General features: G+C 39.2%; 1 long non-coding RNA gene across 1 annotated transcript in view; it reads right to left on the minus strand.

The window, feature by feature from the left end:
• Window positions 1-25683, minus strand: part of LOC124376467 — a 43172-nt gene extending 17489 nt beyond the window's left edge. Inside the window, exon 1 of the long non-coding RNA XR_006923837.1 lies at window positions 25579-25683. This is a non-coding gene — a long non-coding RNA (uncharacterized LOC124376467). The remainder of the gene's footprint in view (window positions 1-25578) is intronic.
• Window positions 25684-26092: the final 409 nt, after the last annotated feature.

The following is a 26092-nucleotide window of genomic DNA, read 5'->3' on the forward strand; positions in this document are numbered from 1 at the left end:
AAATCATAGTGTACTATTTGTACCATAGTGAATTGCATAGCGACATATATATATTTTTGTGTTGAATCAAATAGAAATCTGATCACACTGCATCACAATACAGAAGCTGCTTCATATGTAACTTTATTGTAGTGTCTTTGACTATGCATATATATATATATATATATATATATATATATATATATATATATATATATATATATGTGTGTGTGTGTGTGTGTGTGTGTGTGTGTGTGTGTGTGTGTGTGTGCACACACACACACACACACACACACACACACACACACACACACACACAAATGATCAAGACTTTTTAAATTGGAGATTACAGGCATGCTGAGGAGACAGCTGGTTTTAAATCTTTTTACTTAGGTCTGAATATATTGAAAGAGAACAGAAAGCATGGAAACAAAACTGAAGAAAAAATGGCAGACATATCCAAAATTGAGGATCAACTCCACTCCAGAACGCCTGAGCTGGCACGTGCCAATGCAAAGTCACTGCATTTAACTTCACAAATAACGAACACACACAAAAAAAAGGCTTAATGAAACAATCTTTGGGTTGGGATTTTGCGTGAATGGTATAAAATAAACCCAAGATTGACAGGTTTTGGAATTATTGCCAATTATACATTACTCAGACACGAACATGTGAGAATCGACTGCCTGCACACTCCTAGCAACCATGTAACTGATTATAAATCCCGAATGCCACCACAAGCGTGCTTCACTGCACACAGCGTTGATGTAGATTATTTCCATGTTTGCTTAACCTCAAATGTGCATTTTTGCACAAAAAAAAAAAATAAGCAAAACAAACACTCTACTTGCCAATTACACTGTTCCTGCTTTTGTGTTCTCCTGCATCACTCTGTTCTGTAGATCTCTCCAGCTCCTTTAGATTTACCCTTGGGTTTTTTTTTAGTATGGGCTGAAAGAATAATTGTCCCAGAGAACCACTTGGTTTCGAAGTTTGAAACAAACAATCTGCCGCGTATTTTTCGGAGGTGACATTTACAATATTAGGAAATGAACAGCAGTCATAACTTGACTAAATGCCAGGGAACACCGTAGGGAAAATAAAGGATGGGAATGAGGAGAAGGCAAAATGTTTTCTACTTCAACAGCCTACAATTGACCTTAGCTTGTAATAATACTCCAAACAAATTGCACATATAGTCATACACTATATGGACAATAATCTTGACCATTCCACATTTGGTCCCTGTTTGCTGTTATAATGATCTCCACTCTTCCGGAAATATTTTCCACTAGATTTTGGAGAGTGCTTGTGGAGATTTGTGCTCATTCAACTACAAGGATGTTAGTCAAGTCAGGAAATGATGTAGGATAGGGTTAGGGTTAGGGATGAAGTCAGAGCTTTATAGCAGGCCACTTAAAATCTTGTACTCCAACCAATGTAAGTCATATCTTTATGGATCTGGCTTTGTGCACAAAGGCCCCATCACGCTGGAACAGGTTTGGGTCTAGTAGTTTAAGTGAAGAATAAAAATGTATGCTTTCACATCCAAAGACATTCTATACAATTGTGCTTCCAATTTTGTAACTGTTTGGGGAAGAACTACATATGGCTGGAAAAGTCAGGTGTCCCAATACTTTTGTCCGTAAAGTGTATCTAGCTAGTCTTTTCCAAGACATTTACTTGCTTTTATTTACAAAAGGTTGCGCAGATATCCAGATACGTATCAAACGAGTTTCCAGCCCCATTCTAGTTTAAAATTATATAAGATTCATTTAATAAGTTTCAACAGCAAGCAATAAAAGTCCCGCTTGTTAACTGACAAGCTCACTTGAACTTCACGTACAACGGTTACGCACAGGCTCCTGAATGAGTACTGTAACAACTTAATGATTCATTGTTCAGTGCCTCGGGTCTCATTAATATTCATTCGGCACACATGCTGGGTTACTTCCTCTTTTAAATGTCTTTTTTTTTTTCTTCAGAAAAGGTACAAGCTATTTCATGGAATTTGAATGAAAGCAAGCGTGAAGTCATATTTACCTCGAAACTAACTGAAAGATAGAAGACGGCTAGGAGGAAATTGGCAGAATTCTGAGAACGGCAGCAACAACTGACAATCAAAGGCTAAATAAAAGAGGTTTTTTAAATATCCTTCAATGGATAATAATTCGCTAGACTTTTAAAATTTTATTCCAGTCTTCCTTGCAAAAAAGTTTCTTCAAACTGGATAACGTGTACGACTTATATCCATATATATATATATTAGAATGTAGTCAGATTAAAACACTAAAGTGCCACTGCATTGTTTTTAGACTTCTTTCTGATAAAAAATGTATAAGAAAAATTCTAAGATAAGATAAGATCGTGGTCATGGTTGTGCAAAAGTGTGTGTGTGTGAAAGCTGTAACCCAGACTGTGCATAAACCTAGCTAGCTGATTTACAGCCCTCCTGTGCTAAATGAAGCTTGGCGCTAATGGCTTTTGTCCATATTGTTTTAATAGACCTGCTCACGGAGCACTGGTCAGCAAGAAGGGGTGAAGGAACGTTAACGAAAAGGGCAGAGAGAGAAAAACAGTGTGTAATATGAATTGCTGCCAGGCCAATCACAGCCAAGGAGGACAAACACAAAGGGAGGACATGGCTAGAGACTTAATGTCCTCCTCGCTGTTCAACAATAAAAAAATGACATGAAGGACTTTATGTGGCAGATTTTAAGTTCACTGCCACCTTCGCTACATCCCTTTCTTTCGGAGAAAAGTCACCTGAAGTTTTCACTGGTTTTTACACACACAATTTAATTTCACACACATACAGCGAATTCAACCGCAGGTGCTGAAAACACAAACGAGTTGGTGCTAACTGGTGCTATTCTGCCACAGAGACATTTACCATAACATACGTTTGACATACGGGAATGCTGCAATGAGTCTTTCTAGGTATTCTGGGCGACTAGTGCGCTTTAAGAGCGGAAGAACATCACTGGAAGATGACATGAGATCAGGAGGACCTGCATGATGATCGTTGAACAACAATTCACATGATCTCACTTCCGCGCCCACCCTACTCCCCAGATATGGCATCTGTGGACTTCCTGAAAATAAAGATCCAGCTCAAATGTTGCCATTTTCACACCACTGGGACCACCAGTAGTGGCAGAAACACTAGAAGCACTGTATAGTGCAAGGGGACTATTTTGAAGGTGATAGTGTTTTAACTTCAGAATTTTTTTTTTACATAATTCTTTTGTCATCAAATATTATGCTTGCATTAATTTCAGGCATTTGATGTTTATAAAAGAAGAATTCAGAGAATTAACATTGGCATTTTAGTTCCTCTAAGTATAGATGAAGCTATAGCTATTTTCTTATTTTAAGTAGTAATAGTAGTATTAGGCAGTAATAGTCTAAACTAACATGAAAGGTTGTGTTGCACTTCCTTTAAAAAAAATTAATAAAATAAAACACTATTAGAAGCTTACATTCAGAGCTGGTGGAGAAACGATTGGTACAACTTTCAGACCCTTGTCCATGCCCCTTAACCCTCAAGCACTCAGATATTGGGCTTGAATTGAATTCCATTTAAAGTGAGAACAAATGAATAAATGGAAATTGAAAGGTATTTCTATGACTTTCAAAAGAGATGACCCGGGTCAGCGGGACAGAAAATTGCTAAGCAGTGAACAGAACAGGGCACGAGGGTGAAAGAAGCAGGTTTTGTATGTGGACAAGCTGCTCTAATTGGCAGTAGGTGATTGAGGACAAGCCGTTCTGGAGACCTGTAGTGGAAACTAACGGAGTAGACTGATGTAGGAAAAAACAGTTAAGGAAGAAGCGAGAGTGGTGGCAATCATTTCAGTCATTGTGCAAGGTTTCTGTGATGGGACTTACCCGACTTAATCCACCTTTTAATACCACCACTATTACATTGCAATTATAGAAACCATCAATACTATAAAAAAAAACGCAATATAACAACGTGTGGCATTACAGGGAGAGAGACATTTTACATATGGAGGGTGAATACCATTTTACTAAAGCAAGAAACCCAGTTAAGACAACTCCAAACCCCTACACTGCAACTGTGAAAATCAAAAGTCAAATTTAAGACTTTAAAAAACTTTTAAAGACCATTAGGAATAAAATGTATGACCAATAACATGACATCAAAAATACACACAAATATGTTGTTAGCAATTGGGCTTAAGCAGGCCCTAAATTATTTTTTTTCAAGCAAGTATTGCTGAATTTAGAAAGAATTGTCAAAAAAAAAGAACTAAAACACCAAGGAAACTCACAAACAAAAAAACTCATTCTAAAGTGCTGGGGGAGCATTAGAGGTAGCGTTACATAGACATCGGAAACCTGTTTACAATTATTTAAAACCTAGAACTGAGAATTGAAAACTTTTTATGGCCCCCGCGGAAACTCTGTTGTGTGTAAACCTTGACCACTCATTTTTGCTCATTTGGCTTATTAACCAGTATCTAATTTGGAGTGTCTTGCAAATACAAATCATGTAAATGCAAGAACAAAAAATGCTGAAAAGGCCTAAAACATTCTGAGAACGCTGATTACATTTGCAAATGAATGCGTGTGCAGGGCATGTATTAATATACATTTGCAGAAACTTACAACTCACTGGGCAAATTTATTCCTACACAATATTATTCTTATCATATTAGCAGATTTGTTTAGTGCTTCATCTCACTGCCTTTAGCTAACATTCTAAATGAGTTAGCTTAGAAATTCCGGCTTCTCCCACGTTTGCAAAAAAAAAAAATCCTTCCCTGAATGACCTCATTAAAGCGTTTTTTTTCTTTGCGAATCACACACAACACACGTACAGAACCGTTTATCCCACTGATGCAGAAATTAGCTTTTATTATATTGGCTTGTAGCAAATCAGAACCTTGGCGCTCTCCCCCAGATGTTTTCCATTACCTGAAGAAGATGCGCTACATGACTGGATAAACATGCAATTACAAGTAGGCGTGTGTTAGCCGCTAGCTGTGTGCAGTTTAACATTAGACAGACCGGCTAATGCTGAAGCAAAACTGAGTATTATTGCAGCAAAAAAAAAAAAACACACACACCAGGTACATTAAGAAGTGCGCTTTTGTGGGGGAAAAAAATAAAGGTAATTAAAAAGTGTCATTTAGTTGCAGACTAGCTAATTAGGGAAATGTGAACGAGCCTTCAAGTGTTGCACGATAATTAAGTCCCTTACACAGAAAAACTCCCTTCAGACCTTTTCCACGAAAAACGTGTAATTTAGAATCTGTTTGAAAATCAATATGCAGAAAAGCAAGCCTCGAGTTGCTAAACAACATGACCGCGAGCAAGTGCGTGTGTGTGTGCGCGCGTGGGAGTGTGTTTGTTCGCTGATTCCTCAAGCTGCCACCTCGTATTTAAATCCATAGGTGTGCTGGCCTTATTGCACCCAGTCCTTCATCATGATTAGCTTATTTATTGCCATTTAACTCCTCCACCTTTACAGGCACACGCTCGAGCTCTCAAGTGTCCCCTCGCTTTTTATAGCCTCGCTACGAAGGAAGCACTCCCGGCCTGTTTCTGACAAAATAAATAAATAAATAAATAAATCACAAACATTTTACACAACACTACATCAGATTTGGATGTGTGGAAAAAACACTATGTGAAATGTGTGTATGAGGACAAATGAATTTAGGTCCACATATATGATTTATTCATTTAGCTGTATATCTTTGCACAATTCATTTGTCCTCACACACACATTTCAGGCATATTTTATTTTCCCCTGAAATGTGTCGAGTCAGGTGTAAACTAATTGCGTAAAAGTCAAATTTGTTTACATGTGAAAAATAAACCGTGTAAAAAGGTTGCATGCAAAAGCGTTCATGAAACGGGTGTAATGCTAAAGTGATAGTAAATTATAGGTTTTTATATGAACCGTGTATAAAAAATTGATTTGAGGATAATTACTATTGTAATGAATGAATCATGAAGTAAAAAAACTGTAAAAATGATAAGTAATTGAATCATGTGTAAAAATTAAATGTAAAAATAAATAAATAAATGCATGAGGAAAAAATATAGAATCATTGTTTATTGCAATGTGATGAGTCTAAAACCTTATGGAAAAAAAATATATCCATCCATCCATCGATCTATTTTTGTCTGTCCTTTGCGTTATTATAGTTAACTTTTCCACTACTCTGAGTCACATTTATGGAGGAATCCGCCATGTCGTAATGCAGACCTCCCTCTGCCACCTTTTATTAGCAGAGCACGAGACACTCCCCCAGAGCCGCCACAGCATCTTCCACACTGCTGTATTTGTCCTGACATTTTGCCACGATGCTCCACTTTCATCTTGAGCTGCCGACAGAGGCGCGAAAGTTGTGATTTTCTCCATTGTACACTCAATGCAATGCGTAAAGAGAATACTAACATACGTATCACAGTGGGATACTGTCATATGATACAGAGAATCATTGACAAAACTGTTTACTTGTTTCTGAAACATACCAAATTTGGGTGTTTGGGAATTTAAATACTTGAACCAAAAATAAAAAATTTAAAAAAAGATTGTATAGCTCAGGAGTTAGAATTATCTAAAAATTGGGGAATGTTACACTATAAAATTTGACCCTGGAAGCGCCTTTTTGTAAATGTTGAATAAACATCTCCTTACAGAAACCTTCAGTACCTGTGCAAGTTGTTACTATAGAAACAAAATGGTAGAAAAAAATATTGCTGTTGGAAAAAAATTTAACTGCTGTCAAAACACGAGCCTGTCCATCATTCTCTAGCTTCAGTAGAACCCAGATTGTGGGGGTGGAAGCTCAGTGGTTAATGCATTACACTTTGGAGCAGAAGGTCACAAGTTCAAATCTCAGCCCTTGAGCAAAACCCCTTATATGAATGGTTATAAATGAAAGGTTGAGGCAACATGCCGTAAATTCGCAGTAAAGCTGCTTAAACCTCTGGGCACTAGATCATGGCTGACCCCGCATTCTGACCCCAGCGTCCTAACATCAACTGAGATATGCAGAGAAGGAATTTGACTGTGCTGTAAAGTACATGTGATAAGTATAAAACTATGCACAAAGTCCTATATGTGTAATGTAAAAAGTCTTCCTTCATTTATACAGTAGTTATTAATAATAATTGTTGCTTATAATCTCACAAGTGCATTTAAAGACTAAACGGAGACACCAGGAGACAATAGATATGGAGCTCAGTGGAGAGAGAGAGAGATTGAAAGAGTGCATGATTTCGAATCAGTAATAAAGAGAATGACCTGGACAAACACAACTGTTTACCTTCTGCTGTTTATCCTTTGCGTATGAGTAAACATGTACATATCCACTCTCTTCCCACCTGCCATGCCCTCGTGCTGTCAGAGAAATCTACTTTCCATTTTCCATGAGGCTTTCCATTCTACCGTGTGGAATTTTGGGTGGTTAATAAGTGTGGCAGACAAAACGGGATCGATCGCTGACCGGGCCGCTCACTCAATATCGATAGCGTTTCAATTCAAGGCAACTATTCCGGAGTAGAACGGGTGCTTTTGAGGACGGATTGGACTGTAGTTGGTGTCGGCGGTCTGCTGCACTGACTCGGGAGTGCAGTTTGCTTCTGATCATCATCACTGTACCCCGCAACTTTGTATATCTGCTTCAGATGGACATTTGGTGCAGCCCAGATGAGGATGGGTTCCCTCTAGAGTCTGGTTCCTCTCAAGGTTTCTTCCTTATGCCATCTCGGGGAGTTTTTCCTTGCCACAGTTGTTTATCAGGGACAAACATACTTACAAAGAACATATTTACATTTAATCAACACATTATCTGTGTAAAGCTGCTTTGAGACAATGTTCATTGTTAAAAGCGCTATACAAATAAAAATGAATTGAATTGAATTGAACTACATTGGCATTAAACACAAAATTGCGGAGTAAGCCCTTAAAGTTAAACGAAGCACACCTAACAAATCTAGTCCTGAGATCTCAAATGAAGTGTGTGAACTTTATGAAATTTTAGCAACAATCCTATTGCAACCTGCCACACTTATGCATTGTTATGTGTTGTATGAATGGAGAAGTAAAATGATCATTCATATTCATTTGGGCGGTGGTTGCATAGTGATTAATGCATTAGACTCTGGATTAGAATTACCACATCTGCTATTCTGATCATGGGTGTTTCTTACCGGAAACAACATGAACTCTCTTCTGCCCCCACCCTACTCGCCAGATTTGGCTCCTGCAGAGTTTGTCCTCTTTCCGAAGATCCAATTCAAAGGTTGCAATTTTTACACCACTGTGGAGATCCAGCGCAGAAGGTGCTTGACACTCTTCGAAATGGTTACATTTCCAGGACACCTCGTATATGTTATTATTATAGAATGTGTAAGTGGGACATGGCTAATACAAATTTAATACCTTCATTTTGGTAGTATAAATTAGGAAACTTGCTCAAAACGAACTTCAGTTTAGATAAGTCATACAATTTAGGGATGTGTAGAGGAGGAAAGGAAGTCCTCCAATACCCACTCCTACACCAGCAAATCACGAACCAGATCTTCAGCAACCACTGGTTAGAGAAATGTTGTTGATGGAAAGCTTTTCCTAGGAATACTGGATGCACGGTTGGAATACATTCCATTTGCAGAGAGCAACATCTACACATCATCAACGTTCCAGTTTGCTTGTGAAAGAAAACTCCAGAGAAGCCTGAAAAACCCATGTGGACACAGGAAGCACATTCACAACCCATCACAGACAGTAACCCTAGCTGAATGATGGAACCAGGAAGCAGGAAGAAGAGTTCTAAGGCATTAAACAGTGCACCAACAATCAGCACTGCTTATGAGCAGGTGGTAGAGTATTTTCTTCTTCTTTGAAAGAAAAATTTTCACACTATACACAATAGTAGTGTTTATACTATAGACATTCATCGGGCAGATCCTTAACCCGCTCGGATTAGGTGGCTCTCATTAAAACCAGTGAAAAGTGTACGGCTCTGAAATGCTGCTAATTGAAGGCACTTGAAGTTAGTAATTAAAGTTACTGCACAGGACTAATCCTCTTTTAAAAAGGTGCCCACTTCAGAAATGGATGCAAAGTCATTAAGACAAAAAAAAAAAAAAAAGAAAACAGACTCAGACTCAGACAGTAATTCATGCTGGCTCAGAGCTCCAACATCCGTGGTTTCACCATGGACTCACGTTACGAGCCCTAAGGAGTTATTTGGCTGACCGTATGAGTTTCCTTCAGGTTTTAATGTTTCCTCAGACCTCCAGAAAACCTCATAGGTGACTATTGACTATTTATAGTTTTCTGCGTTCTATCAACCTCCAGCATTTTCCAGACCCAGCGTATGCCCAACTGGGATAAAGTAATTACTAAAAATGATGATGACCCAGTCAAGGATGTGACCTGAAATCTCATTTTCACATCACGGTCTTGCATGGAATAAGTCGATTGTGCTGCTGAAAGTGTAAACCATTTGCATTAATTAAACTGACTCTCATGCCAATTGTTTAGCCATAATTACGACATTTTTTATAAGCCAGTGTCAAAACCGAGCGAGCGCATGCTGGGAAAATATTCTTAGCAAATCACGAGCAGTGAGTTAAACATCCATAAATACGATAAGCACGTAGAGAAACCTCGCTGCAGGGGGTGCGGATGAAACCCCCGGCATTACCAATTTGATGCTGATGCAATATGGCAAGACTTTCTGTATAGTGCAATAGTGATAGCATAGTGGCGGGCCATACATTGCACACCTAGACCTTTAATGGTGTCCTACCTGAATCAATATAGCTTCTGATGTGCTGAAAGTAGGGAGCAGGTTGAGAAGAGCCTGGAGAGGTGGAGGTACGTGCTGGAGAGAAGGGGAATGAAAGTCAGTAGGAGTAAGACAGAGTACATGTGTGTGAATAAGAGGGAGGGCAGTGAAGTGGTGCAGTTGCAGGGAGAAGAGGTGGAGAAGGTGGATGAGTTCATGTACCTGGGGTCAACAGTGCAATGTAAAGGAGAGTGTGTTAGAGAAGTGAAGAAAAGTGTGCAGGCAGGGTGGAGTGGGTGGAGAAGAGTGATAGCAGGAGTGATTTGTGATAGAAGGGTAACTGCAAGAGTGAAAGGTAACGTTTATAGGACTGTGGTGAGACCTGAGATGTTGTATGGTTTAGAGACAGTGGCATTGAGTAAAAGACAGGAGGTGGAGCTGGAGGTAGCAAAGCTGAAGATGTTGAGGTTTTCGTTGGGAGTGGCAAGGATGGATGGGATTAGAAAGGAGTTTATTAAAAGGGACAGCGCATGTAGGACATTTTGGAGACCAGGTGAAAGTGGCGAGATTGAGATGGTTTGGACAGGTTCAGAGAAGGGACATGGGGTATATCGGTAGAAGAATGCTGAGAATGGAGCCACCATTAAGGAGGAAAATAGGAAGGCCAAGGGGGATGTCAGAAGCAAGGTGCATTATACTTTTTACATGTTCAAGTTCAAGTTTATTTTAATAGCACTTTTCACAATGGATATTGTCTCAAAGCAGCTTTACAGAACTTAACATTTAATTTGAATTCTACAGGAAAGAAAATGCAAAAGTACAAATGGTTCATAAAAAAGCTTAACTGTTTTGGCCGACTTTTCCTCACGATGTCCAGCTAGTCAGGACAAATCCTTCTTGAAAATGTCCTTGTAAGTGAATCTGTGTCCAAATAAATGTAATAAATCTACAGTTTTGGAGCTCTAACTAGTATGCGCTCTGACCATCCAATCAAAGGAAGTGAACATGTTGACGCTATTGTGTGCATGCTAGATGGCCGCAGTGTCGCCAACTCAAAATCTTATCGGGTTAAAGCAACAGCCTTCAAACAACAGCTACTTTACACTACAGGTTGACGCTCTTGACTTGCCTTCTTGAGGTGACCACACTGCTGATTCTCAAGGCCTTGTTACATATTCCTTTGACCCTGGCAACATGTGATGTGATGGCTGAAATCTGATTGGATAGAAAACTCTAACAAAAACATACACTACCATTTCATATGCTACGAAATTTTGAAAATAGACTTTTGGGAATAACTGTCAGTGATTCTGACACACTGTTGAAAAAGGATCGAGCGATGTGGAGATATAAAGCTTAAGAATCACTGTACAAGTTCTAAGGGAATCCAGGAAAAACAATGTCCTTGTTCACGGCACTAAGAAGTAAACATCCTTGTAAAGGGCAACAGTAAACGGCGCTCACATGCCGTGAACCTAAACATTACTGAAAAACAATGAGAGCGTAACGACCTCCGAGTGCATTCAGCTGAGCAAAGAGCTGCAAAACCAGGCCGTTTATCCTGCTTTCCAGCTCTGGGATGCGAAATAGAGTGCTTCTAGAGTACGGCAAAAAAAAAAAGATACAGACCAACGAATAGGCTTTTTATTTGTCATCTACTCGGACCATAAAGCAGGAATTTGTTGCATCTAAGAACACAACATTCTGTAAGCACCTGTGATACAGCACCGAAATGTAAAAAAGTTAATTCGAATACATCTAGAAATAATGTCTGAGTCAGAACCTCAAAATGCATTTATTTTTTTTCGTTTAAAAGTTTTGCCGTCATGATTTGACGGATGTTTTTTTAGCTTCGAGAAGCCAAACCCTACTCCTGAATCAAACAAAAACCACAGCATGAATTACAGGTTTTTTTTTCTCTTTTCCCCTCTGTCATGATTCCGATGTCATGCTGAGGCTTCGATCACAAACAAGTCTAAGAAGTAGTGCACCGAGGAAAGACGCAAAAAACAAATATGCTATGGTTTTTGATAAAATAGCTGATCAGACAAAATATGTACTCTGATTTCTACAGGGGTGAACGAAGTACACAAACCACGTAGTTGAGTAAAAGTAGAGATACAGTAAGTGAAATATCACAAAAGTAAAAGTACAAAAGTATTTGCTTTCAAATGTACTTAAGTATACTATTATAAATTATGTCACAAGACTCTTTGACTAATCAACTTAGTTTATAAGAAAAGACCCTTATGTTACTCTTAACACACCGATCTAGAAATACAGGGTGACTGACGGGAGTCGGACGGTTTTAAAAAAATAAATAAACAGTACTCCGTAGATTTTTAACTCGAAATGTATTTCTTTTATATATATAAAAAAAACAGAGGTCAAGACCTACCATTTGAGTTATTTATTTATTTATGATGATGACCATCCTCTTGAATGCAGGTTTTAATCCTTAGCTTGAAACTGGCAATTACTTGGGCCAACAGTTGTTGATCAATCGTGAGCATTTCTTGTCAGTTGGCATCATTGAATTCATTCAAATTATGGAGTTTGTTAGTGTATACACGACTCTTTAGCTACCCCTATTGAAATAAATCACTTGATGACAAATCAGGAGACTTGGGGGCCACGGCACATCGCCGAAACATGAAATGAGGCTCCCAGGGATCGTTTATTTTTTTTGTAAAATTCTATTGGTGCGTTAATGTCCACTGCTTCATTGTGACTGAATTGGCATTCCAGTGGGATACACTCACAGACACCTGGCGCTCCCACCTCCCATCACCCCTTACTGTGTATTACCTTTTCTATAAATGTCCGATTCCCTTCGGTCAGCCTAAAACACTGATTGATATCTACAGTGGAACCTCGGGTTACGAATTTAATTCGTTCCGGTACTTTATTCGTAACCTGAAAAGTTCGTATCCCGATACAAATTTCCCCATAATAATGAACAGAAACTTCGGAAATTCGTTCTGGACAACCAAAAATATTACTTAAATAAAAATAAAGCCAATATTCACTAATATTATTTACTTTTAACATGTTATATTAAAATCATACCACATAAAAACATACAAAAGAGGAAAAGATCTTTACCGGGTACTTTCCCTTTGAGAAGACTCGCTGCAGGAGACGACGTTCGTAGAAGGGGGAGGAGGGAGAGTTATTGTTTGGAAGGAGAATCTTATTATATTATATTATTTATATATTATTATATATTATATTATAGAATATTAAAGACAGTGTTATTAACACGAACGCTGAGACAATTGTTGCATTAGAGGAAAATGAGAGCTGTTTCTTTAAGGCTACTATCAGTTGGTATTGAAGTCCAGAGTGAAATTCATTATGGGTATTGTACTTGGAAAAGACTGTAACCCTGCTAATCTATCTTCATAAAACAAGTAAAGTGGTTACGCATCGGCTAATGTTGTCCATCTCATCATTCCACGAGCATCAGCTAACGAGTTGTTACGCTGCTGCCGGAAAAGTTCAAGCGGATAAGTAACACGATGCTCTCGCTAGGGACACAGGACGCTAACTGATGTGACGAGCTGCATGGATAGAGCAAAACAACCAACTTGCCTGCGATTTTTGGTGAGCGACGTTCGTATCCCGATACAAATTTCCCCATAATAATGAACAGAAACTTGGAAATTCGTTCTGGACAACCAAAATATTACTTAAATAAAAATAAAGCCAATATTCACTAATATTATTTACTTTTAACATGTTATATTAAAATCATACCACATAAAACATACAAAAGAGGAAAAGATCTTTACCGGTACTTTCCTTTGAGAAGACTCGCTGCAGGAGACGACGTTCGTAGAAGGGGAGGAGGGAGAGTTATTGTTTGAAGGAGAATCTTATTATATTATATTATTTATATATTATTATATATTATATTATAGAATATTAAAGACAGTGTTATTAACACTAACGCTGAGACAATTGTTGCATTAGAGGAAAATGAGAGCTGTTTCTTTAAGGCTACTATCAGTTGGTATTGAAGTCCAGAGTGAAATTCATTATGGGTATTGTACTGGAAAAGACTGTAACCCTGCTAATCTATCTTCATAAAACAAGTAAAGTGGTTATGCATCGGCTAATGTTGTCCATCTCATCATTCCACGAGCATCAGCTAACGAGTTGTTACGCTGCTGCCGGGAAAAGTTCAAGCGGATAAGTAACACGATGCTCTCGCTAGGGACACAGGACGCTAACTGATGTGACGAGCTGCATGGATAGAGCAAAAACAACCAACTTGCCTGCGATTTTTGGTGAGCGACGTCAGATCCCGATATATTGTTCGTAACCAGGGGCAAAAATTTTGATGAACTGCGATTCGTAACCTGAATTATACGTATGCCGGGGCGTTCGTAACCCGAGGTTCCACTGTATTTAAATTATCCCAATGAGCCCAAACCTTCTTTTCAACTGCTGCATATAAGGCCATGGGTGTTGTGGAAAAATCAGAGTTTCTCCCATCATTTATTCCTCCCAAAACGTTCTGCTTGCTTGTTGAACTGACAATGACGATGTTGGTGCTAGGTAGATACCCCCAAGCGCCAATCAAAACAAGTTAAAACATAGCATGTGCTCTAACCTGATTGGTGGCTTGCTGCGTGTTTGACCAGTTTTTATCCACTCAAATAAAACGGACTGATTTCACACAATTCTTTTGTAGAAAAGTTGAGTAAAAAGTAAAATATTTGAATTTGAAATATAGTGAAGTTAAAGTCTCCCCAAATGGAAGTACTTCAATAATGAACAGATACGCAAAATAGCTCAAGTACAGTAAAGAATTACATTTACTTCCTTACTGTCCACCACTGGATTTCAAACAATATGTGTGGTTAGTTTGGGATTGGTTCGGTAAGACAAAATAAAACAGGAACACATTTGAAGTCGGTGTAATATTGTGTATTTTTTGTTGGGAAGCTGCATAGCTGCTCTGGGTCTTGGGGTATTTTAGAAGCGTATATTATTCTGATATTAAAACATACAATCATACATCTGCATATTTAAATGTGAGCAACATTTCCAGAACATTTAAATTTACAGCATCCAGCAGCCAGAGCGCCCAGTCAAGAGCCCAGCAGTGGCAGATTGGTGGTGCTGGGATTTGAACTTGCACCCTTTCAATCCGTCCACTGTCTTAACCACTGAGCTTTCACTTCCCTCATGTGACTTGTTTTTTTTTTTTTATCTTTTCCACAGAATGATTCTAACCACTGAAAATCCATCTAATCCTCATGATATTTACCAAGGCCTTCTGTCCACATATCACTAAGTAGAAGATCTTTGGCTTTTCATATTTTTTAAATCTCCCCAAACATTTTTTTAAGAATAGAGCAGTTTGCAGAGCTGTGAGGACTCAGCTATTCCCGCTGTGTCAATTTATATCCCTTATGTAAACGAACGCTAAAATCTTTTCAGTTTTGCTTTCTACATCTGCTTCATCCTGGTGTCCCCTGGGGTTTCTCAAGTGTAGGTACATATTTATATTTATCATCAGTTTCTTTTAACTTTCCAGGTTATTTTTGTTTTTCCCTGCACACAATGGTCCTTTTAATTTTTTTTTTCTTCTGTACAATGATACTACATATACACTATTTGGACATAAGTTTTGGGATGCCTGACATTTCCTGCTATATATGGTTCTTCTCCAATCCACAAAGCTGGAGGCACACAATTGTATAGCATGTCTTTGGATGCAGAATAATAAAAGTGAGCTCCATGAGGATGGTTTGGAAAAATAGATCTCCTGCTACAGAGCTCTGACCTCAACTCTACTGAACACCTTTGGGATGAATGTGAACACTAACTGCACCCCAGGCCTCCTCACCTCACCTACATCACTACCTCACTTTAATAACACTCTTGTGGCTGATGAACTCAAATGTCCACAAGCCCACTAGATCTTGGAGTGTAACATCTTTCCAGAAGAGTGAAGGGAATTATAAAAGCAAATTGGGACTAAATATGGAACACGATCCTCTAGAAGCACATACCATACTTATAATATAAATAGCTTCATATTTTTTTAATTTAAGAGATATATTTAAATGATAAAACAGTTAATCACTGCAAAAAATCGTTGGACTATAGATTTTTGTAAGATTAATTGATCCATCATAAGGTTAGGGCTACAAAGATTTAGTTGTTCAGGTACAGAAAAGGTTTTAACCTCAGCCCCTTCAGACTGCAACGGTAAATGTATAACATTTTAGATAAAACTTTAACAGAAGTTTATTATGGTTGCGTTTGAGGTAGACCCAGAGAGTTTTGGGAACACTGAGGTGGACACACCCATAATGGGGTACTGTTCAAGTACAGTATACAGTGGTCCCCTGGATCTCGCAGGGGTTATGTTCTAAGATGAGTTGCAAAAATTCGTGAATTTTGGACGCAGCCCCGCAGCCCCTATGGTACCTTAGGGCATTCATATGGACATTATGTCACTTAAATACAGTAATGTATTTTTTTTACATTTAATGAAATTAGTTCGTGAAAACATAGTTTAAAATGTTATTCCTAGCGTTCCTGAACATTCGTTCCCCCTGCGGATTCGAGCCTGAGAACCCGCAAATTTTTCTAGCCGCGAGTTTCGAACCGCAAATTATCGACTGTTGACTGTAATACAAGCATTAGCACATGAGGGCAATTTACTGCAGCCAATACTTCCAACATCCATCGTCACTAAATCTATTACCGATCACCTTTCAATCCATCTCTGCATACACTGAGCAGATGCAGAACACGCATGACACTGTTTAAAAAGCCGCGCCATGTTTGTGACACAGCGCACTCGAAACCTTGGCTCTCTTCTCTGGCTTGCACATTTAAAAAGTGATCTTTTCCATTTGTGCAGTGTCCCAATTGAAATACTTGTTGATCTAAATCTTTACAGGGTCTTTACAGCAGTCTTAAGAACAGATTCCCAAGTGGTAAAATCTTGTACTCTGTAGCGGGTCACTGCTAGCATTTGGCACAGAGCTGTCCACAGATGCTAGCGTGCGTAGTCACAGGTTTGCGGCATCACGCGAGCTCTTCAAAATGCAATCAAGCAGCTCGCTTTTCACCCGGGGATCTGCCGGTGTGTGTCTGAACTCAAAGTCAAAAAGGACGCACTCGGCTAGCATCTGCCTTGTATTCAATTAACTCGCTGTGAGGGTGAAAGAGAGAGAGAGAGAGAGAGAGAGAGAGTGGAGGTTCTCCCTTAAGCCCAGCACTGATACACATAAAAATAGGGAAAAGGCCATGCACACCACGGGCTTTCTGGAACTGCTCGAATGAATACAAGCGCTAAGATGAATAAACAAGATGGGAAGAAGGAAGAACAATTTATGAGCTTAAAAGCATGTGGTCACTGGAAATACCATATGAGGTGGTATCAAAACATTTCAGACTAGCTCTGTTTAAGAAACTACTGCGTTTTATGGTGATCTTTCAGCTGGATCTTTATCTTCGGAAAGAGGTTGAAGTCCGCAGGAGAAAAATCTGGCGAACAGGGTGGGATCACCAAGTGAGATCACGTGTATTGATCATCATGCACTAGTTAAAATTTTCAGGGTTTGAGCTCGTTAAAGGTCTTCCTGATCTTCTTCCAGTGACGTTCTTCCGCTCTTGAAGCGCCCGTGTGTGCCGCTCAAAATACCTCCACCTGGTAATTTAAGCATCGCCATATGGCAAATGTACTTCAAGTCAAATGTATCTGTGGCGATTTTGCCCAGTTTTATGCAGAATTTCAAGTTTGCTCTTTGTTCTAACTTGCTGTCCGTGATGAAATCACAGACGTGGGAACTCACGTGGTCAGAGGTCAGAATAGCACCAGTTAGCACCATTAGTCTCGAAACTTTCTGATACCACCGGCTACAATAAACATGGCTCAAAAAAAATACAAAACCAGCTCCTCACACAGGTCAGAAGCTCACAGCAGAGCGACAAAATGTCCACCCACAAGCGACCACTATTCATCCCTAGCATCTACAATAAGCTACGGTTTCCACCACAGGTGGCACTATTGCAATTTCACAAGAGCTAGTATTCATTAAACTAATGAGTGACTAAAAATCCCGGCCTATAGAGGACATCTGGTCCGAGAGCGGAGGAAGCGAGTAAACAGATCTTTTCAAGGAGTCCATGCTTTCCTCTTTATTTACTGAACTCGATCCCTCAAGGTAATCCATGAGGACCAGGATGTTAGAGGAGCGTCCCCTAAAATGTGGCCGGTAAGACATTTCTCTGTATAAGAACCCGCAGATTTAGGATGTCAAACCAGAAATCTTACGTATTTTGTAAATGTGAAAAAAAAAAACACGTTTTGGATATCTTGCAAGTAATTAGCATAAAATGAAAAGTTTACATGTAAAAAAAAAAGAAGCAATTTTACCATCAGCTCTATGGTTTTAATGCGTTCAGTTTTGTTGCCCAGAGTGTTTTTTTTGTTTGTCGCTTGAAATGTCCGAGCAAAACAGTTTTGTTTTGAGATTCGTTCAGAGTTTTAAGATTCGGATTGGATTTTTATTCAAACCAAATTTCTTGTGTCAATGCGCTTAGAAATCATTTGTGAATAAATTCTAAAAAACGCTAGCGCGAATCGAATGCTTTTGCTAAACAGAATTCTGCCCAATGCGGTTCTAATTCAAAAGGAGCAAATGAACACTTTTTTTTGTTCCCCTTTGCTGTAAGTCATTTTGCCTTCTTTTGAAAAAGCAAAATAATAAGGCTTGATGCAGAAATCCTGTGTTCGTGTGGGCATGCTGCTTCTTACAAAGAAAAAGCTCGATGCTATCGATTTCCCCGCGTGTGATTCTACAGTAAAAGGCACGAGCTGGACTTACAGCAGCTGCTGCATAATGGAATCGGGCCCAAAGTTTCCACGCACACTACATCATGTTACAAGGAAGTTGACAGCAAATATACATTATGTATTTTATATATATAGTTTTTTGAGCATCTCATTTCACATTTAGTCTCCGTTTGCTGTTATAATACCTGCCACTCTTCTGGGAAGATGTTCCACTAGATTTTGGAATGTGGAGATTTGTGCTCATTCAGCTACAAGGGTGGTAGTAAAATCAGGTACTGATGTAGGTGAGGTGAGGAGGTCTGGGGTGCAGTTAACGTTCATATTTATCGCAAAAGTGTTCAATAAGTGGAGATCTTCCACTCCAAACCATGTAAAGTACATCCTCATGGAGCTAGCTTTGTGTCTCCTAGTCATTGGAAGACATCCTGTACAACTATGACTGTTCAACTCTGTGGTAAGAGTTTGAGGAAAAACCACATATGGCTGGAAAAGTCAGGTTTCCCAATACTTCTCCTCATATTGGTTATCCTATATAGATCCCCTTACTTTATTAATATCCTGATGCAAAAACTATTGTTGAATGCAATCCAATATACAATATGAAAAACAAAGTCATGGGCAAAAAAACAGAAGATGAACTAAACTAGACCACCAGAATGCCACCAGAATTCAAAGACATCCTATACAATTGTGTGTCTCTGACTTTGTGCTTCCAAGTTCGGAAAAGAACTCCACATGGCTGAAAAAGTCAGGTGTCCCAAAACTTTTGTTCATAGAGTGTATCATTAAAAATGGCTGGCGAGCATCATTTAGGTCCATTTAGGCGAACCATTATAAAAGCACTGACATTATCGGTACTTAACAGATCCGCGGGAGCGTGCTACTTTTTAGCTCGGCTACATAATCGCTCTTAGATGTTTTTTTTCCTCCAGAAAGAATGAAAAAATCCATGCGCAGCTGCTATGTACTGGGACTTTATCATTAGAGCTTTATTCTGTAAGTGGTTGTCTTAGCGAGTCTTTAAAAAATAGAGGAAATTGCGAAGAGAAACCTGTGACAGAAAGAAAAGGTACTGAAAAAGACTGAAAAATAAAAAGTATATCTGAAGGAATTAACACTTTGTCACACACATTTTCTGGATGAGCACATTCTAAACTCACTAGTTATGCAGATCAATCTGTATAATCAGGAAGTTCGATCGTTTGATTGCAGTGATTACAGAGTGTTTAATCAGAAATAAATTTACTACACAACACACATTTTACACAATTCCAAACAATAGCACTCGCAATATTTATATGTACGACACTTGGAGGACGCCCTTATCCACAGCAAACAAAAATGATCTCATTTTAACAATCGAACAGTTGAAGGTTGAGGGCCTTGGTTGGTGCTGAGATTTGAATTCACAAACTTTGTTCAGCAGCTTAAACACTGAGTTACCAACAAACAACGAATTGAGGGCATATAAACATCGTCTGTCTTTCCTACTAGATTCATTTGACCGAGCTAGTTCCTTTGAATCAACTGAATGATTGATCTGTCAAGTTATATTCCTTTTTTTTTCCAAAAGAAAGACATTTTTATAGTGAAAAAACAAAACAAACCTGTAAGACTGGCAGGTGTGAATCTGTCATTTAAATACAGAAACTCTTTCGCATTATTCGTTCACAGCTGATGTCAAAAACAACCTAGAAACCCATAAACAACGATGGGGTTAATTGACGATAATGTAAAGAAATAAACCCCAAAAAAATGTACACGTACCTGATTTAGTGACCTGATGTAGCCTTTGGCATGGGATAAAATCTGTGCCTCATGAATCAGAAACGATTATCATCTGACTCAAGCCAAAAGCATCATCTACATCTTTTCCTTGTCAAACTCGACTCACATCCTTACGCTTGCCCATTTTTCCTGCTTCTTACACATCAATATTAAGGACAAAATGTTCACTTGCTGCCTAATACACCCCACCCACTAAAAGGTGCCATGAATTAAAGATAATCAGTGTTATTTACGGCACCACTCAATGTTATAATTTATAATGATATAATTTATAATTTTATAGTTTAGTCATTGTGCAGCTTGTGTAGCAGTATAGATTTACTGTCCTCTAAAAAAACAACATACAACCTGGCAACAAAAGTGAGTACACACTAAGTGAACATCAAAACTGAGTCAATAAGTTTGTGTGAGAACCAGTGTTATGGAACTGCCATAATCCTTCTCAGCATAGAATTAACCAGAGCTGCACAGGTTGTTCCTGGGATCCTCTAACACTCCCCCATAATGACATCACAGAGTTTGTGTTAGACACATAGCACTTCTCCAGCTTCTGCTTAAGGATGCCCCACAGGCGCTCAATAGGGTTCAGGTCTAAAAACATACTTGGCCACTATATTAACTTTACCTTCAGCTTTCTCAGCAAGGCAGTTGTCATGTTTATGGGGTTGTTACATGTTGGAAAACTGCTATTCTGCCCAGCTTCTGAAGGGAGGGCATCATGTTCTGCTTCAGAATCTCACAGTAGATGTGGGAATGCATGTTTCCCCTCAATGAACCGCAGCTCCCCAGTACCAGCAGCATTGATGCAGCCCCGGAACTACCATGCTTGACTTTCGGCAAAGCACAACCCGTCTTGAAAAACCTCTGTATGACCCTGATCACTGTACTGTGACTCAGTATCATGGTGTTAACGATCTTCGTGGAAAGCAAGAATTCATATCCTCAGAGAGTTTCATTTCTATAGTATTGTCCCTTGAGAAGACACTAAAATAGTTGCTGAAATATGAAGGTGTGCTCACTGTATGAGTAAGGTACAATATACTGTACAACTGAAGGTAACTATTGCATGTACATGGTTACCAAGATAATACAGATGGTACACAGCTATCAGATCAACTTGGATACACTCTGGATCTAAAATAAACACAGTTATATTTATATAGACACGAATACAGAATGTACCGAACTGCATAATGCTTACTGGCAGGGAAATCATTAATGAGACATCAGGGTCCTAGCGGTGTAATGTGCAACTCAGTAGGGTGATGGTGTTTGGAATAAAGTTGGTGATGAGCCTGCTGGTTGTGGTGCACATGTTCCTATAATTCCTTCTGGAGGAGGGAGGGGTAAACAGTTTGTGACTGGGTTGTGAGGAGTCCCTGATGATGATGTGTGCATGAAAGCATAACCGCCTTGTGGCAGCCACGATCATGCTGTACACTCAATCCATGGTCAAACTTTAATCTCATCATTTGAGAGCAAAGTTCAAAGTAAAAAAAACTCCCGAATGAGAAAATGATCCTCCAATGTTTTTTTTTTTTTTTGGCCACACAATTAGCGAACAGGCTGCACGCAATGACTTTCAGATGCAAATTGCGCCCGCCCTATGTACCGGCGTGTACGCGCGCCATCCGGGCCCGTTCGACTATCGCCCGGATCAAGCCCTCAAGTCGGCACTTCCCTCGGAAATTAAAAGCTTGAGCGTTTGCTTTGTTGCCCGCGAGGTTTATTGTGCAGGTAGCTCCATGTGTGAAATTATGAACACGACAGTGGGTCCAGCCGTCATACTGAATACACCGTTTCTAATTACCAGCCCGGGCACCTCCAGCTGCACACTTGCCCCTGCTTTAAGAAGTTGTTTGTGTGCCTGTGTGCGATCCCTTGAGGTCGGACCGCATGATTGGTCATCCCCTGAAGTACCAAACAAGGGCCAGCCATTGCCATAGCAACCCTTTTGTCATGCATATGAAGTCGGCTGGGAGACGGGATGCAAAACACACACGCCAGTGCGTGCACGCGCACACACAAGTAGGTCTGAAGCCATTTCATGAGCCGATTGCAGCTAGGGTGAACTCCTTGTCAGTGTGCATCATAAGGATAGAGATTATAGAGAGTGATTAATATGCGTCTTCCATCTGGCGAAAGTCACCTCTTGTGCATTTCGAAGAGGCCTTGCAGCTATTATTAGCAGTGTAGTGGGAATCATTCATAACACGCAAGTCCATAATTCCTGTCTGGATTGTTCACACACACCAGTTGTCACTTTTTGACCCTCCAGTCCGGTTCACTGCTTAACAATGGATGCCCTATTGATCCAGACCAGCTCTTTGACTGATCACAGCAGTACATTCATAAGATTTACTTTACACAACGATTATACATCAAATATAAACAGCTTCTGAAGAATTTGTTCAGAGCGACGTGTGTGTGTGTGTGTGTGTGTGTGTGTGTGTGTGTGTGTGTGTGTGTGTGTGTGTGTGTGTGTGTGTGTGTGAAAAAAGAAGACGAAGACAATCTTTTACCTGCATAATACTTTCAAACTCATGAACTTTAGGAATGAACTTAATTAGGGAAGGAAGGAAGGAAGGAAGCAAAGAGGGAAAGAGGGGAGGAATAATCGAAGGAAGTGAGGGAAATGAAACTGAATTAGGGGAGGAGGAAAGAAATAAAGAAGTACCTAAATTGGGAGAGAGAGAAAGGTGTGAAAAAGAAAACAGTAACTAAATTAGGGAGGGTGGAAGAGAGCAAATGATGAAAGGAAGAAAGGAAAAAGGAAGAAAGGATAGAAGGAAGGAAGGAAGGAAGGAAGGAAGGAAGGAAGGAAGGAAGGAAGGAAGGAGCAACTAAATTAGGGAAGGAAGTAACAAGAAAAGGAATGAAACAAATAAATTGCAAAAGTGAAATTATGGAGGCAGGAACTGAAAGATGGCAGGAGGAAATGACAGAATGATGCAAAGAAGTAAAGGAATGGACCGAATACAAAATATACAAATCAATTAAGGACAAATTAAGGAAAGTCGAAAATGAAAGGAAGACGAAAACGAAAAGGAAACATAGAAAAAATAGTAGGAGGGAACTAAATGAGAGAAGGAAGGCATAAAAAAATGCGGAAATAATGAATAAAAAAAGGAATAGAAAATGAAATGTTTGTAATAGAAAGAAAGGAGGAAACAAAAGCCTTTGATGATGATATTGTCATTGCAAGTGATGATAAGGAGCTTGATAGGAACACTGAGATAGTTTCATGATATTAAATGCTTCTTACTATTATTTCTATTTATTTATCTATCTATCTATCTATCTATCTATCTATCTATCTATCTATCTATCTATCTATCTATCTATAAAATACAAATACAAATACAAATACAAATACAAAGCAACCCAAGAGCAGAAGGGGGAGACTTTTTTGATCAGTGCAAAAAGGGTATGTGTAGGTCTACCAGAAAGCTGTGTGTGTGTGTGTGTGTGTTGCCGAACTTTAATCAAATGACCCGAGTTGAATAACAAGTGGCAAAAAAAACCCTTTAACTTCATGTCGCTTAAAATCCTACCAAAAAAGAATCTTATATTGAACAAATAAAGCAACTGTAAGTGAGAGTGTGTGTGCAAACAGCTCAAGGGGACTTTCTGATTACAGCAACACAAACACAAAGTGCTCTCCAGTGCCTCCTAAAATGCTCCGTCCAGCTTCTAGGCAACCTACCCTCCACCTCTCTCTCTCTCTCTCTCTCTCTCTCTCTCTCTCTCCTTTTAAAACCTGTCCATCCTGTGTTTGTTTTCGGCAATGATTTTTTTTTTCCTTTTTTTTTTTTATAGAGTCGAGTGCTGCACTAATTAGTCCAAATGTCAGCATGGCCGCTGCCCGCTGGGCGACTGCCTCTCATACTCATTCAAGCTGTCTCTCTTTTCTTTTTCTCACTGTAGAACTGCCAGGAATGAGAGAAACCCGATTCATGGTCACTGCCAGTTCTGGGCTGTAAAAACGGGGTGATCTGTCACGCTGCTCTTGCAACAGAGCGTCACATTACTGCACCTGCAGTCAGGGAATGAGTCAGGTGGACACTGGGCAGCAAACATGAGTGTGCAATAAACTCCAGGTGGTGATCAGTGTCAGGGGCATGAAGTGAAAGGACCACGGCTCCAATGGTGAGCAAACTGCGGCATACAAACATGGCCGCTACGGACTACACCACCCACAACCCCCCAACTCTCCATGCTCTACTGATTGAAAGCACCTGTGCTCAATTATCCACTTACACGCCCATACACACCTTTAAATAACCTCTGATCGCACTCAAAGTATTTATTTAGTGTTTCAAGTCATTGTACCAGTTCCATGAAGATATAGTTTCCATGGGTTGGAGTCGAACATCTTTTATAAAGCTCTGACTTCAACCTTATTAAACACATTGAATATATTAGATCAATGTCATATCTGACTGCACCCCAGGTGTCCTCACATCGCCTACATCAGCCTTGTGGCTAAATGATCCCAAATCTTCACAAGCAAACTCCAAAATCTAGTTTAGGGGTTGTCCAATCCTTTCCACAAAAGTGTGCTGTTTTTTTATTGCAACTTATCAAGGGCAACACCTGATAGTCATTGAAAATGCAAATCATTTGATTTAAACTGGTATAATTTGGTCTGGAATGAAATTGGGTTAAGATGAAAATCTGCACCCACAGTGGCCCTCTGTTGAAAAGATTGGACACCCAATCTTGGAACATCGTCCCAATTAGGACCTAATATGGAAAGAGATGGAAGAGAAATCTTATACTCAAGGTGTCCGCAAACTTTTGTCCATATAGCGTAGGTCAATAGGTTAGTAACTAAATATAAAACTAAGTAAAGTATGACAAATGTAAAGTATAATAACTTGCTGGTAAAGTTTGGGGGAAAAAACATATATGGCTGGACGGCGCTCTAATACTTTTGTTCATGAAGTGCATTTCTTGTATTAAAAAAAGAAAATGAATTAATAAATGAATGAATGAATAAACATGAGAAATTAACTTAGTTTTGGTAAAAGTCAACTCATTTTCTGCATTTTCTGCAAGTTCAACTAAATTTTTATCCATATTCAGCAGTTTTATCAATAAACATTTCAGAAATGACATGACTCTGAACTAAAGTTTTTAGTTTTGGAATTTTTAGCAGCTGCAGACAAAACAAACAAAAAAGCGTTTAGACTGACATACCTTTGATGTGTCTAGTGATTCAGAGTCATCTCGAATTTGAGAATAACTGGTTAAATTTGCTTTTCTTGGGACAGTAATCATGTCCTGGAGGGACACAGTGTCAAGCAAGAGAGACACTAAACTGTGCTAATACACTCAAATCAACTCGGAGAGGCTTTGTTAATTAGCTGATGCTTTTAATTGGGTGCAGTAGATCAGCATGACCAATGTCTATGCCTCAAAGCACTAAAGAGAGAGAAAGTTATATGTAAAACTCTTGAACCTTGAATCTCTGGAGTTAGCGCTATTGATTCTTTAGCGCTGCGCTAAACAAATCTTATTTCCGGTACGGTGTCACACTAAGCTAGTTGATTTTTCTATATTCCTGGCATTGTTGTGTCTGTTTTCAATTTAAAAATGATTGAAAAAATTGCACTCAAATTACGAGGCAGAGACTAAACAAACTCGCGGTATGCCACTTTATATGTCCCCGAGGAACCCATATTTGAAATATTTTCCGCATGGAAAAAAGGAT

The sequence above is a fragment of the Silurus meridionalis genome, chromosome 2 (assembly GCF_014805685.1).
Source record: "Silurus meridionalis isolate SWU-2019-XX chromosome 2, ASM1480568v1, whole genome shotgun sequence".
Taxonomy (NCBI): Eukaryota; Metazoa; Chordata; class Actinopteri; order Siluriformes; family Siluridae; genus Silurus; species Silurus meridionalis.